A 14,341-nucleotide genomic window follows, 5' to 3' on the forward strand; every position below is an offset into this window, starting at 1 on the left:
TCTCAGCTATTCAAACAACTGTAAATAAGACCTGTTACTGCGATGATTGATTTCTAATGAAGCAGTCAGGTTGGAACAAATCTACAGTGAGTGCGACCACCCAGGACCTACTCTGAAGACCCCTGCTTTAGAGGATGACTTCTGGTGCTCTCAGGTGATGCAGTTTCAGGACTTCACCTTCAGCCACTGAGCTCATCTATCTATCTATGATATAGTGCCTTTCATTTCTATCAATATTAAGGCAGGCTCTATTGTAGGCACGGAGCTGGACAGTTTGACATCTGTGGCAGAGCGATGGGCGCTGAGCAGACTCCTGTCAATCATGGAGAACCCACTGCATCCACTGAACAGGATCATCTCCAGACAGAGGAGCAACTTCAGCGACAGACTGCTGTCACCGTCCTGCTCCACTGACAGACTGAGGAGATCGTTCCTCCATCACACTATGCGACTCTTCAATTCCACCCGGGGGGTTAAACGTTAACATTATACAAAGTTATTGACTGTCTGTATACCTGCATTGTTATCACTCTTTAATATTGTTTTTATCAGTATGCTGCTGCTGGAGTATGGGAATGTCCACTTGGGATTAATAAAGTATCTATCTACTTATCCATCTCATCCTGCCAACTATGCTATCTATCTATCTATTATATAGTGCCTTTCACTCTATCTCTCATATAGTGCCTTTCATTTATTTAATTTCTGTCTTATTATATAGTGCTTTTCACCTCTAATTTCTTTCCCATGTATTATATAGTGTCTTTCAGATCTTCTTTTCCTCTATTTCTTTCATTCTTTTGTTTGCATAATTGATTATTTTTCATAGCTCTCTGTTTTATAGAGTGCCTTGTATTATGTACCTAGCTATACAGTATTTTGCATGTCTGGCTATTAACTATATAGTGCCCCTTATATCTAATGTATAGTATATATTTCATATCTATTTCTTTTTAGCTTTTATTCTGATACTGGAGATGGTTTTGTTGTAATATAATAGTGCCTTTCAACCATCTATCTGTCTTAATCTGCCTTTTATATTTGCCTTTTAGTGTTCTCTTTATCTTAATATGTAGCGCCTTTCTCTGTCTGTCTGAGACTCCCACTTGCTCTTTACCATATGGCGTCTGTCTGGCCCGTCCCCTGCTCCCTGCCATCTCTGTGTCCTATTTTTCTCTGCCAACATCTTGCTAACCAGACCGATTGTGACGTCTGTCTATTTGCTGAACTAATTGAATTCAAGTTTAGGGTCCCAGAGAGCTGGCAGTACTGGGTGTGAGGTAGGATTTATATATAAAATTGGGTTTAGAAATGTATGCGGTATCATGTAAAACTGCAATGAAAGGTCCTAATTTAACACAAAAGTTTTAAAATGATGAGGAGTGCAGCCATTTAGCTGCCCACAAGCGGTGTGTGTAAAGATTATCACTCAAATGAGGAGCCTTATGAGATACACGACCACCAGGCCCTCCACTTCCTGGGCAGGATTAAAACAAAAAGAGAGAATGGACCTCTTCATATATAAATATTTTGTTTTTCTGCATTATTTCTCTGTTTGCTGGCCAACACATGAATGCTGCACCCTGTGGCCTGAATATTAAAGGCAATTTATCTTGAAGATCTGCAGTTTTCCCAGATGTTTTCCATCACATCTGGAAAGCTGTTTGGGGTTAAATTCCTTCTCGTTTCAGGGCTGCTTACTGGCGGTCCCCTGAGAAGGACCCTGTGACAGATTGTACACTGAAGTTAAAAATAGCTCTCATTTGTCCGGGGACTGACCAACGTTCCCACCATCCAGCTCGATGGGAAAGGAAACAAAGAAGGAATTTCTAACAGATCCAAGGTGGTTATGCTTTGTCTCCAAAGGGTGAAATGTAATTTGCTTAATGTGTTTGCGTTCAATGTAAATGTTTGAGTCCGATGAGCACATCATTCCAGGTTTCTCAGACGCAAATTCCACCAAGAGCCACATTTGATGGTTCATGTTTTGAAGTCGTGTGCGTCGAGGTCCGGCATCTTGGGTTCAAATCACATGGCCCTGTGTTATCGATGTGAAGCCTGCATAAGTGACTGGCATCTCAGTTTTATTTTCTTCCAGATCCTAAAGGATGTGTGTTACATGCACTGGCGATTCAAACGTGGCACTCTTGGGTGTGACTCTGTCTTTGAATGGGCCCTTGATAGACTGGCACCAATTTGAACATGAGACCAGCACCCCGTAACTCTGAATGGGATTAGTTGGGTCTGAAAAGGTTTTCGTTAGCCTCCTTAGCGTTACTTTTTTTTTTTGCTTGAAAAATTACATATTTATTAAATGTGATTTTCTCTAAAAAGTGCAAAACACTAAAAGTACAAAGTCAGAAGTGTAGAAAGTATAATAATGATACAAATAATAAAAATCTATACTGTCAAAATGTGTCGTTCATGTGATAAATCTTGATGCACAGTGAAATACGCAATCCAACATCACAGTCGGGACAATAGTTGCGTGATTCCTTGCGGATTTATTTTTCCAGACTGATTAGCTTTTGAACAGCACACTGCATGTGGGCAATTGACACGAGCGTCACTTTCGATTTCACTTCATCATCACCGCTTGTGTCTCTGTCGAGAGCGGGCACCACCTGGGCAGCTGAAAAACGTTCCTTAGGAGACGCCATTATGAGGCCAGGAGAAGACATGTCTGCACCGTTGCCTGGCGCTTATGCAACACACGCCTAGTCTGGCACTTTTAGAGCCCGGGTCTGACACGAGACGCGTCTATAAAGTTTGACCAAGTGATGCTCAGGACTAACGCTTTTAGCTCTTGTTTTTACAGCCTGAGCGACGCTCGGGTCCAACACTTAAGTGGTTTAAATTCAGGAACGAGATGGGATGGAAGTAAGCGCCGCTCTCACAGCTCCATAGTACTGTACTAGAATCAGGGCCATCTTAACGCATGGACACACTGGGCAGTTGCCTGGGGGCCCCATGCTAACCTGTGTATGTTGTGACTTGTTGTGTAGGTGGGGGCCTATAATGCTGTTCAGACCACCCGAATTAGAATTCTGGTATGGTCGCTCTCTTTGTAAAGTTTCCCCAGTTGGCAAGTGGCTTCTCCAGGTTATTTAGTTTCCTCCTACTGTACCTAACATCATTAGCTGATGACCTGTGTGAGTGAGTGAGTGTCCATTGAATTTGGGTAATGAACAGACAGACAGACAGATGAATGGAATCAAAATTTTCAAAAAGTAGGTAACTGAAGGCCATTTGGTCCTTGCAGACTCCTGTATTGTCCAAAGTGTGTCAATGGTAGAAATGTGGAGCTGGCACCAAAGTCACAAACTGCTCTAGTTAGACATTATCAGAGAAGAACGACTGGGCTGACTCAGGACTACAGGGGGTGAGTTAGGAGGAAAGATTAAAAGAGCGGAGCCTTTACAGTTTAACAAAAAGAAGATGAAGAGGAGACCTGACTAAAGTGTTTAAAATGATGAAGGGAATTAGTCCAGTGGATCGAGACGGTGACTTTAAAATGAGCTCATCAGGAACACGGGGACACAGTTGGAAACTTGTGAAGGGGAAATTTCACACAAACATTAGGAAGTCTTTCTTTACACAAAGAATGATAGACACTTGGAATAAGCGATAAGTAGTGTGGTGGACAGTAAGATGTTCGGGACTTTCAAAACTCGACTTGATGTTATTTTAGAAGAAATAAGTGGAGAGGACTGGTGAGCTTTGTTGGGTCGAATGGCCTGATCTCGTCTCCATTGTTCTAATGTTCTAATTATAAATGGCACATGAACGGGCATAAACTGAACCTCCAGACTGTTGTGTAATGGATCATATTCTGTATACCATGGTGTGTGCTATACTTTTAGACAGAAACATTTCTATATTTCTGCACCAAGTTGTGACTTTTTTTTAGGACATTTTATATTTTTTCTGCCTGTTTTGGTAGTTGCAACAGGTGTCAAAGTGAGTAAGTACAAAGGAAAGTTTCAGACAAAATTACGCAAATAAACACATCTATCCTGCCAACTACACTAAACTTAATATCCATCTATCTATATATAGGGTGGTCCAGATCTAACTATGCAATTATAGCATTAAAAGTTGCATAGTTAGATCTGGACCACCCTGTGTGTGTGTGTGCGCGCGCGCTCCCTCGCTCGCGCATGTGTGTGCTGTGATGTGCGGGTCCCCGTCTTGCACCCTAAAACACAAAGCTGAGTCTCAGTATTTTAGCAACACCAGCTTTATTCAGCTTGAAACAGCAACAGCGCGGGTATTTATTGTAGCGAGATCTGCGGCTCTCCTATACACAGACACAGCAGTCAGGCAGGGCCCTGCACATTTATAATGTTCCTTGTTTCACCCATCGACAGTAGGCGCTTATAGCATGTCCGCGATCTTTTTGGATTCGCTTTTACGGCAAACTGCTACAGCGCTGGGAGACTGCGATTGCTTTGGGACGCTCTTTCGCGTGTCGTCCCGTTGCGTGTAATCCCACAAGAGTTTAGAAACTCCCTCACACCAGCCATGATTCTTTTCAAAGGTAAAGTGCAGGTTAATTTGTTTTATGTATTTTTACTTTATATTTTGTATTAATCATTTTTATATGAATAGTTTTAGGTTGTGGAACAAATCATCTGAGTTTCCATTATTTCTTATGGGGAAAGTCACTTTGATATACGAGTGCTTTGGACTGCGAGCACGTTTCCAGAACGAATTATACTCGCAAACCGAGGCTCCACTGTAATGTTATTTATTTATTGAGATTTGATTGTCTCATGCATATATGACATAAAGTATTATTAAACTTTAAAGAATCTTTAAAAAAAAAAAAAAAACTCTTTTATGCAAAAAGTAACAGCCACTCATTATAATTATGAAATACGATCTTCTTGTGCAAAATAAACCAGATCTACCACTTGTACATTTTTTACTACTCTAACAGTACCGGGCTGTATAGTGAATATAAATGTTCATTTCTGTCTGACCCTCACAGACCCCCTGAAACCCATCAGGGTCCACAGAGCTCAGGTTAAGAACCCCTGGATTAGACAATAAAGGTAAAGGGTTATGCTAAAGCAAGAATATGAATTTAATCTATGATGAATGTTAGGTCCTGGTTATATGAAACCATTTATTGACGAAACAGGCATTCAGCAGAGACGAGAGTAGCTGAGAAGACCCCTTGAGGATTTTATGACTGATTAGGACCCGTTGTTCTAATGGAGACGTCCCAGGGAAGCGCAGTTGAGTTTTGCGTTCTCTGTGTTCGTGTAAATTTTATTCCGTTTCCTCCTGCAGGTTTGCTGGATTGTCAGCTCAACGTCGCCTCTGTGTGGTTGAGTGTGGGAGCAAAGCACTGACTCGACTTTCAGGGCTGATCCGTGCTTGGCACCTAAAGCTGCCCGAGATAAGCTCAGGTTTCATCACAGCACTGGAGTGGAGAAGATAGTGAAGCAGGATTACACAATTCTAACATGGGGTACAGTACTGTTGAAATTGACTTATTTAGCTAATGCCCGTTACAAGTTTAATGTTCTCAATTTTTAGCTCTTTCTGCAGTTGGAGCAGCTACTAGCTGGCACCTTGGCAGTGATTTAATGCAACTTGCTCAATGATAGGAAAAGATTAGGAAACCATATTCCATTTGAACAATTTAACCAGAAGTGTCCTTAATGCAAGTGTGCTGAGCACTCCTGCAGAATGTGATCTTGATGGAATGATAAATAAATAAATAATAACATAGACGAGATCAATGAAAATGCTAATGCAGCGGAAGCATTAAAAGGACAGGAAGGTGAAATTCCAAAGTAAATCAGGCCAGGAGATAAGAGACTGCGGTTATACGAGACCATAGAAGTAAAACAGGTGGTCTAGAGAGGTCCTGGTAAGAGGACCTATTAAAATAATCCATTACATTAGAGACGCTGTATTTGAAATGGAAATCCTAGTCAATCAGGGACGTGGGAATAAAATATTGTGGTTTTTAGGAGGGGAAAAAATAAACTTAACGTTCTTATAAAAGTAAAAAGACAGGGATATGAGAACCTGTTTAAATGAAGCTATTGAAAATGGGAACAAACAAGTAGACAGCAGGAGATCCTGGGCTGTGATGGAATTGGAACTTAAGATCAGGAAATCCAAATTAGACAAAGACGCTGACAAAAAAAATAAAGTCACTAAAGCTACTGTGTAACCGTAGATGATTGTAGACCCTGGAGTTGAACCAGGTACTCCAGTTACCTTCTACTTTTAAAGACTTGTGGGCGCTGTGGTGACGATTGAAGCTTACAGGAGTGAGTCTGCTTTGTGATGGACACACACGGGGTGGCTCCCACCTTACGGCTGTTGTGCACCACGGACAGACACAGGCGTCCTACAAGTGAATTAAAAACCCTACAACAGACAAAGTGGATTACAGAAAATGGATGGATTTAACATTCACTCTGATGAGATCATACGAGGCAAAAATCCATTCAAGTTTACGCATTTGAACCACTTGGACTATAACTTAGGAAATCGTCTTTGTTCTCTTCTGTGTAGCAGGTTTTCACAATACCCTTTATACAATACAATTACAACTTATTTTTTGTTTAAAGCGCTTGCTCTTCACTGAGTTCAGGTGCAGAGTGGCGTGAACAATTCTTAGTTAAAATAAAAGTGTAGATTATACAAATTACTAAATACAGAACTGGTACACCTATAAATGCTAGTTTGTTTTAAAACACACAGAGCTCAAGGTAGACACGGATTAAACATAAATGGAAGCCAATAGCATCTGTCCATCTATTATCCAACCCGCTACAGGGTCACAGGGGTCTGCTGGAGCCAATCCCAGCCAACACAGGGCGCAAGGCAACAAACAACCCCCGGGCAGGGCGCCAGCCCAACGCAGGGCACACACCAGGGACAGTGCACCTAACCTGCATGTCTTTGGACTGTGGGAGGAAACCCACGCAGACACGGGGAGAACATGCAAACTCCATGCAGGGAGGTCCCGGGAAGCGAATGTGGGTCTCCTAACTGCGAGGCAGCAGCGCTACCCACTGCGCCACCGTGCCTATCTGTGAGTGTCTCGGTAAAAATTAGCCACAAGCCAATAGCATCTGTCCATTAATTCATTGATAAAGTAGGGTCAGCTGGCAATGGAGAAGATTAAAATCATAAAAGAAAAACTCAAAGACAAAGTCACATTCCTGGAGACCCTAGCCGACTGGCTGCCTACCTCTCCAGTGTTTTCTATAGTGGAGTCCATATTGGCTGTTCAATTTGATGATTTCAGTGCTCCTTTTATCCGAGATGACTTTTCTATTTGCCAGAGAGCAGCCGGGCAGTACAGCGGTGACACCAAGTTGCCACATCCAGATACCAAGAAGAGAAATCGAATAGGTGAGGGTTAGTCACCAGTTTATAAACATTGTGATACTCGTGACTAATAAACAGAAATGTGTGCAGTGTGCGTAGCTAATCAGCAGCTCTAGTCAGGGTATGCCGGACTGAAGTTGTGAGTCTTTGGCTGGGATGTAAAAGCTGAGACTGAAGGGGCACCTCTTGTATTAGCAGGCAGCTTTGGGGCCCAGTAAGTAAAGATTGACCTCCCACTGTTATGGAATTAATAAACGTTTATCTGAAGGCGTATCAATTTCAGATTACGACACAGTTGTCAAGCTAATAAATGACGTCTTCCAAGTTTGGGTGATCAATAAAATAAAAATACACACGCATACTCAGTTACTTTTCTTTGTTGTTGTATAGAACATTGCATCTGATTTGATCATCTAAAACATTTTTGCCTTGCTGTATTTTTAGTCAATATTAGATAAAGAATTATCCTTATTATATTATTCAGGACTCAGCCTGGCACAGTCCACTATCATTTATTGCCTCACAACTCCAGACGACTAAGCTACCTACACGGTCAGCGTCTCTGTGGAGTTTAAATGTTCCCCTGCGTCTATGTGGGATTTTCTCCCAGTCCTCCGATTCCCATTGCAAATCCCAAAGTCAAGCTGACAAGGTTAACTGGTGACTCTTAAATTGTTAGTGTGTTTCTAAGAACTGCACTGGTACTCCAGTCCAGGGTTGGTTTCTGCTGTATGGACTCCGGCCCACCAAAGACTAATGCATAAAACATATTTATTATTAATATATATTATATTAATATTGGATGATAAATTAGACTGGACTGCCAATACTGATGCTCTGTGTAAGAAAGGACAGAGCCGACTATACTTCCTTAGAAGGCTGGCGTCCTTCAACATCTGCAATAAGATGCTGCAGATGTTCTATCAGACAGTTGTGGTGAGCGCCCTCTTCTACGTGGTGGTGTGCTGGGGAGGAAGCATTAAGAAGAGGGACGCCTCACACCTGGACAAACTGGTGAGGAAGGCATGCTCTATTGTAGGCACGGAGCTGGACAGTTTGACATCTGTGGCAGAGCGACGGGCGCTGAGCAGACTCCTGTCAATCATGGAGAATCCACTGCATCCACTGAACAGGATCATCTCCAGACAGAAGAGCAGCTTCCGCGACAGACTGCTGTCACCGTCCTGCTCCACTGACAGACTGAGGAGACTCTTCAATTCCACCCGGGGGGGGGAAACGTTAACATTATACCAAGTTATTGTCTGTCTGTTATACCTGCATTGTTATCACTCATTAATATTGTTATTATCAGTATGCTGCTGCTGGAGTATGGGAATTTCCCCTCGGGATTAATAAAGTATCTATCTATCATATAGAGCTTTCCAGTTCTATCTATTATATAGTGCCTTTCATATCTATCTATCTATCATTATTGTGTAATTGACAGGTTGTTTGGCTTTCCTCCCACATCCCAAAAAAGGCTGACGGCTCTCAATTAGCCCCAGTGTGTGGTGTGGTGGGCCTGATCCTAAGACTGCAGATCACTGTGACCTTAAAAAGTGGAGGTACACAAATCCACTAAATGGATGGTTATAATATGAGCGTTCATTATTTGACTAACAAACAGAAATGCCTTTTACGCACAGTATAAAGGAACTTGCTATTTTTAGTAATGTCCTTGATGTACCATTTCAAGTTTGAGTGAAATTTCCATCTTGTAACTGCGACTGTTTACTCTCAGAGCAAAAGTAAGAATGTAGTAAGTTCAGCGTGAGGTTAAATCAGAATCTCCATGGGCTACTGTGGTTCAGGTTTTAAAAATGAAATACAAATTAGAAGAACTGAAAACAGCATTTAATGTATCTTCACTGGCTCACTACCTGCCATGTGTGGATATTTCATTTTCTCCTTGTGTCCTTGTAGTACCTGCCGTGTCCTGCCACCTTCTAAAGCAGTGTCTGTTAAGGTAGTCGTCAACAACATTTATTTCTATAGCACGTTTTCATACAAAAAAAAGTAGCTCAAAGTCCATCCATCCATCCATTTTCCAACCTGCTGAATCTGAACACAGGGTCACGGGGGTCTGCTGGAGCCAATCCCAGCCAACACAGGGCACAAGGCAGGAACCAATCCCAGGCAGGGTGCCAACCCACCGCAGCAAACACACACACACACCAAGCACACACTAGGGCCAATTTAGAATCGCCAATCCACCTAACCTGCATGTCTTTGGACTGTGGGAGGAAACCGGAGCGCCCGGAGGAAACCCACGCAGACACGGGGAGAACATGCAAACTCCAGGTCCCCAGGTCTCCCAACTGCGAGGCAGCAGCGCTACCCACTGCACCACCGTGCCGCCCCCTCCAAGTGTTATTTTTATTAATCCTTGGGATCATCAGCAGACCAGCATCTTGAGATCTTAATGTGTGCTCTGATGTGTAAGTCATGATAAGTCCAGCTAAGTAAGACCTCGGACATTGATAATGGAGCAGCACAATGGCGACTGCGTCTTCCTCACAGCTCCAGTGCAATGGGGGTGCAAATCCCAGCCGGGTCACTATTGGGGTGTGTAGTCTTCCCGTTCTCCTCGTGTTTAAGCAGCTACTCTGGTGTTCCTCTCCCACATGTTTGTCTTCAAGTTAAGCAGGGGCTCCACCAGGTTTATTCAAGGTGAGTGTGTGCATAGCAGTGCCCTGTAAATGCCTGGCACCCCGCTGATTTAAGGACTTTGGCCCACCACACTTTCAAATGTGAATTAAGCATCTTTGGAAAATGAAAGGATGAGTTGTACTGGGATGCTGCTGACTTATCAGACTCAAAAGATAAGGTCTGGCCTCCATGACTCTGAATCAGACTAATCTGCCTCAACAATGGATGGACGTCCAACACCGTAGCTCCGTCTTCATTATAAAAGACGATTACTAAATGACTTCTTCCTGCACAGGTGGCCCAAATGCTAAAAAAAAAAAAAAATCACCACTTTGACTGATCAATTTAAAGAAGACGTGTTAAATTGAACATAAAAATAATATTTCTGCAGCTCACCAAAGAAATGAAAACAAAAGCTCAAATACGGCCGTGAAACACCTGAAGATCCAAAATATACTGAAGATGCAGCATTGTCTTTAAATGTTAATAAAGTCCTGTATCTACCTATCTATCTATCTATCTATCTACCTATCTATCATATAGTGCCTTTCACATCTATCTATCTATCTATCTATCTATACTAAACTTAATATCTATCTATCAATCATATAGTGCCTTTCACATCTATCTATCTATCTATACTAAGCTTAATATCTATCTATCAATCATATAGTGCCTTTCACATCTATCTATCTATCTACCTATCTATCATATAGTGCCTTTCACATCTATCTATCTATACTAAACTTAATATCTATCTATCTATCATATAGTGCCTTTCACATCTATCTATCTATACTAAACTTAATATCTATCTATCTATCATATAGTGCCTTTCACATCTATCTATACTAAACTTAATATCTATCTATCTATCATATAGTGCCTTTCACATCTATCTATCTATCTAATAAATTCCACTGCAATGGGGATGACGTGGCGGTGCTGCCTGTTGGAGTCGTCATCCTGGGTGTGTTGTCCGTGTGGGATTTGCATGCTCTCCCAGTGGCTCTATGGGTTGTCCTCCATCATCCCAATAACACAGAGGTTAGCTTAGCTGGCCAACCCTAAACACGCCTGACGTGGATGGATGTCTGTACGCGTGAGAGACTGTCACCCTGTGCAGGACTCGTTCCTAACTTTAGGCCATCTCCCTCTGTGACCCTGCCTCAGGTTAAAGGGGTTTGAGAAAGTTATGCTGTTTTGTTCCACGGTTACTTACGATGAATTTGACCAAAATGAACTAATAACTAAATGTGCCTATGGAATTAAGAACATCGAGCTAATACAAGTCGTGTATATACATGTAGAGTATGTTAATTATGTTGATGGCCTCCTTCAAGATGTGTGGTCGTGACCCTCGTTTGATTTGTTAGCTGTCATGTTCTACAGCCGCCAGAGCTTTATTGGGGTTAATTGGGTAGCTCATGTGGGACGCCTGCTGCTATAAATAAGACACTTGGGAGAGAGAAGGGCATGGCAGCCGAGGTGGACAGAAGGCCAAAAGGAAGTGTTGACGGAGGCAGGCGAGGTAGAAGAGGGTGGGATGAACGTAGGAGGTGACCACCAGGGCTTTAAGGCCTGTTTAGGGGGGCCGTATTCTGTTACTTGTGGGGATGCTGCTGAATTCTGAATTATTATTTTGTGTGCTTTTAAAGGTAATTCTTCTTCTTTGGACTAATCTTGAGTGTGTGTACTTACGGTAGGACTAGTTTTCAGTTGTTGTGTCGTGGCTTATTTTCTTAGATCAGTGTAACAATTCCGTATATATATCGTGTACTTTCCTTCTGCAACCTCTGGGCTAATAAAGTCTACCAAAGGAGGACGGTGGCGCTTTTCATCTGCTGTATGCCTGCAAGTCAAAAGAGCGATGACCGATCTGCTAAACTGTAACCTGCCATGAAGGGCCCACCCTTTAATTAGTTGATACTCCGTATATTCAAACAAACGCTAGATATCAGTGGCTTAGCAGGATCAAACTTCTCTTGGGGTTCTCAATAAAGATCAATGATTTCATGGAGTCTGATTTCCTAGGGAGCGGCATGGTGGCGCAGTGTTAGCGCTGCTGCCTCGCAGTAAAGAGACCTGAGGTTCGCTTCCCGGGTCCTCCCTGCGTGGAGTTTGCATGTTCTCCCCGTGTCTGCGTGGGCTTACTCCCACAGTCCAAAGACATGCAGGTTAGGTGCATTGGCAATCCTAATTTGTCCCTAGTGTGTGCTTGGTGTGTGTGTGTGTGTGTGTGCCCTGCGGTGGGCTGGCGCCCTGCCCGGGGTTTGCTCCTGCCTTGCACCCTGTGTTGGCTGCGATTGGCTCCAGCAGACCCCCGTGACCCTGTGTTAGGTTATAGCGGGTTGGATAATGGCTGACTGACTGACTGATTTCCTAGGTGGCTTTTGGTGGAAACGAAGAGATTATGATGGGTTGGAAGTAAACTGAGCCTGAGCCACCAGCTCTGATATCATAGCCATGCACACACACACTCGGTCCACTGGTCAAGCCATTTACTGAATGTTGGTTTTTTGGACAATAGAACCATCTGGATGAGAACAGGCCACTCAGCCCAACAAAGCTCACCAGTCCTAGCCACTTAATTCTTCTAAAATAACATCAAGTCGAGTTCTGAAAGTCCCTAATGTTCTACTGTCCACCACACTACTTGGTCACTTATTTCATGTGTCTGCGGTTCTCTGTGTGAAGAAAAACTTCCTAATGTTTGTGTAAAATTTACCCTTATCAAGTGTCCAACTGTGTCCCTGTGTTCTTGCTGAACTCCTGAATCCACTGTGCTAATTCTCTTCAAAACTGTAAACATTTTTATCAGGTCTCCTCTTAATCTTATTTTGTTAAACTGAAAAGGCTCAGCTTTTATAGTCTTTCCTCCAAACTCATCCCCTGTAGTCCTGGAATCATCCCAGTCGCTCTTCTCTGGAACTTTTCTTGTGCTGCTTTGTCCTTTTTGTGGTCTGGAGACCCAAACTGCTCACAGGACTCCAGACGAGGCCTCACCAGTGAGTTATAAAGCTGGAGCAGAACCTCCTGTGACTTGTACTCCACACATCAAGGCGCTATATAACCTGATATTCTGTTAGCCTCTTAATGGCTTCTAAACACTGACTGGCACTTGATAGCTCAGAGTCCACTACGACTCCTAAGTCCTTCTCATAAAGGTGGACTTTCAATTTTCAGATCTCCCATTGTGTATTCTAACCTCACATTTTTACTTCTTACATGTAATATTTTACATTAATTAACATTAAATTTCATCTGCCCAAGTCAGTGTGCTGTCCAAGTTCCTCTGTGATGATTCAACTGATTCTTGACTATCTGCCAATCCGCCTGTCTTGATATCATCTGCAAATTTAACTAGCTTGTTATTTATATTCCTATGCAAATCATATATGATTATAGATATAGACATACAGTATATAGTTTATAGATATACAGTACATGGAGTGAAAGGTCCTATATGATATATAAACTGCTCAAAAAATTAAAGGAACACTTTGAAAACCCATCAGATCTCAATGGGAACAAAAATAATCCTGCTGGCCGTCTCTACTGCTATGGACTGATGTGGTGATGTGTGAGGAACAAAAGGATGGAAATGAAAACAATCAACCGACAGAGGGACCCCCCGAAAATCAACGGGAAAAAAATGATGTGGCAGGCAGGTGAGTCCACTTTGATGAAATGTCATCCAAATCGTACTCAGTAGTTTGTATGCCTGCCTGACAATGTCCTAATGAGACGACAGATGGTGTCCTGGGGGATCTCCTCCCAGATCTGGACCAGGGCATCACTGACCTCCTGAGGTGTTGGATGGAGTGAAACATACTGTCCCACCCAGAGGTGTTCTATTGGATTGAGGTCAGGCGAGTGAGTTTGGGGTGCGGTCAATGGTATCAATTCCTTCATCCTCTCGTCACATGAGGCCGGGCATTGTTGTGCACCAGGAGGAACCAGCATAGGGTCTGACAATGGGTCCAAGGATTTCATCACGATACCTAATGGCAGTCAAGGTGCCATTGTCTAGCCTGTAGAGGTCTGTGCGTCCCTCCATGCATATGCCTCCCCAGACTGACCATCACTGACCCACCACCAAACTGGTCATGCTGGACGATGTCACAGGCAACATAACGTTCGCCATGGCTTCTCCAGACCCTTTCACGTCTGTCACATGTGCTCAGGGTGAACCTGCTCTCATCTGTGAGAAGCACAGGGTGCCTGCCAATCGAGCTCCACGGTGCCCACTAGAGGACGTCGGGCCCTCAGGCCACCCTCATGAAGTCCGTTTCTGATTGTTTGGTCAGAGACATTCACACCAGTGGCC

Source organism: Erpetoichthys calabaricus, chromosome 8 (assembly GCF_900747795.2).
Source record: "Erpetoichthys calabaricus chromosome 8, fErpCal1.3, whole genome shotgun sequence".
Taxonomy (NCBI): domain Eukaryota; kingdom Metazoa; phylum Chordata; class Cladistia; order Polypteriformes; family Polypteridae; genus Erpetoichthys; species Erpetoichthys calabaricus.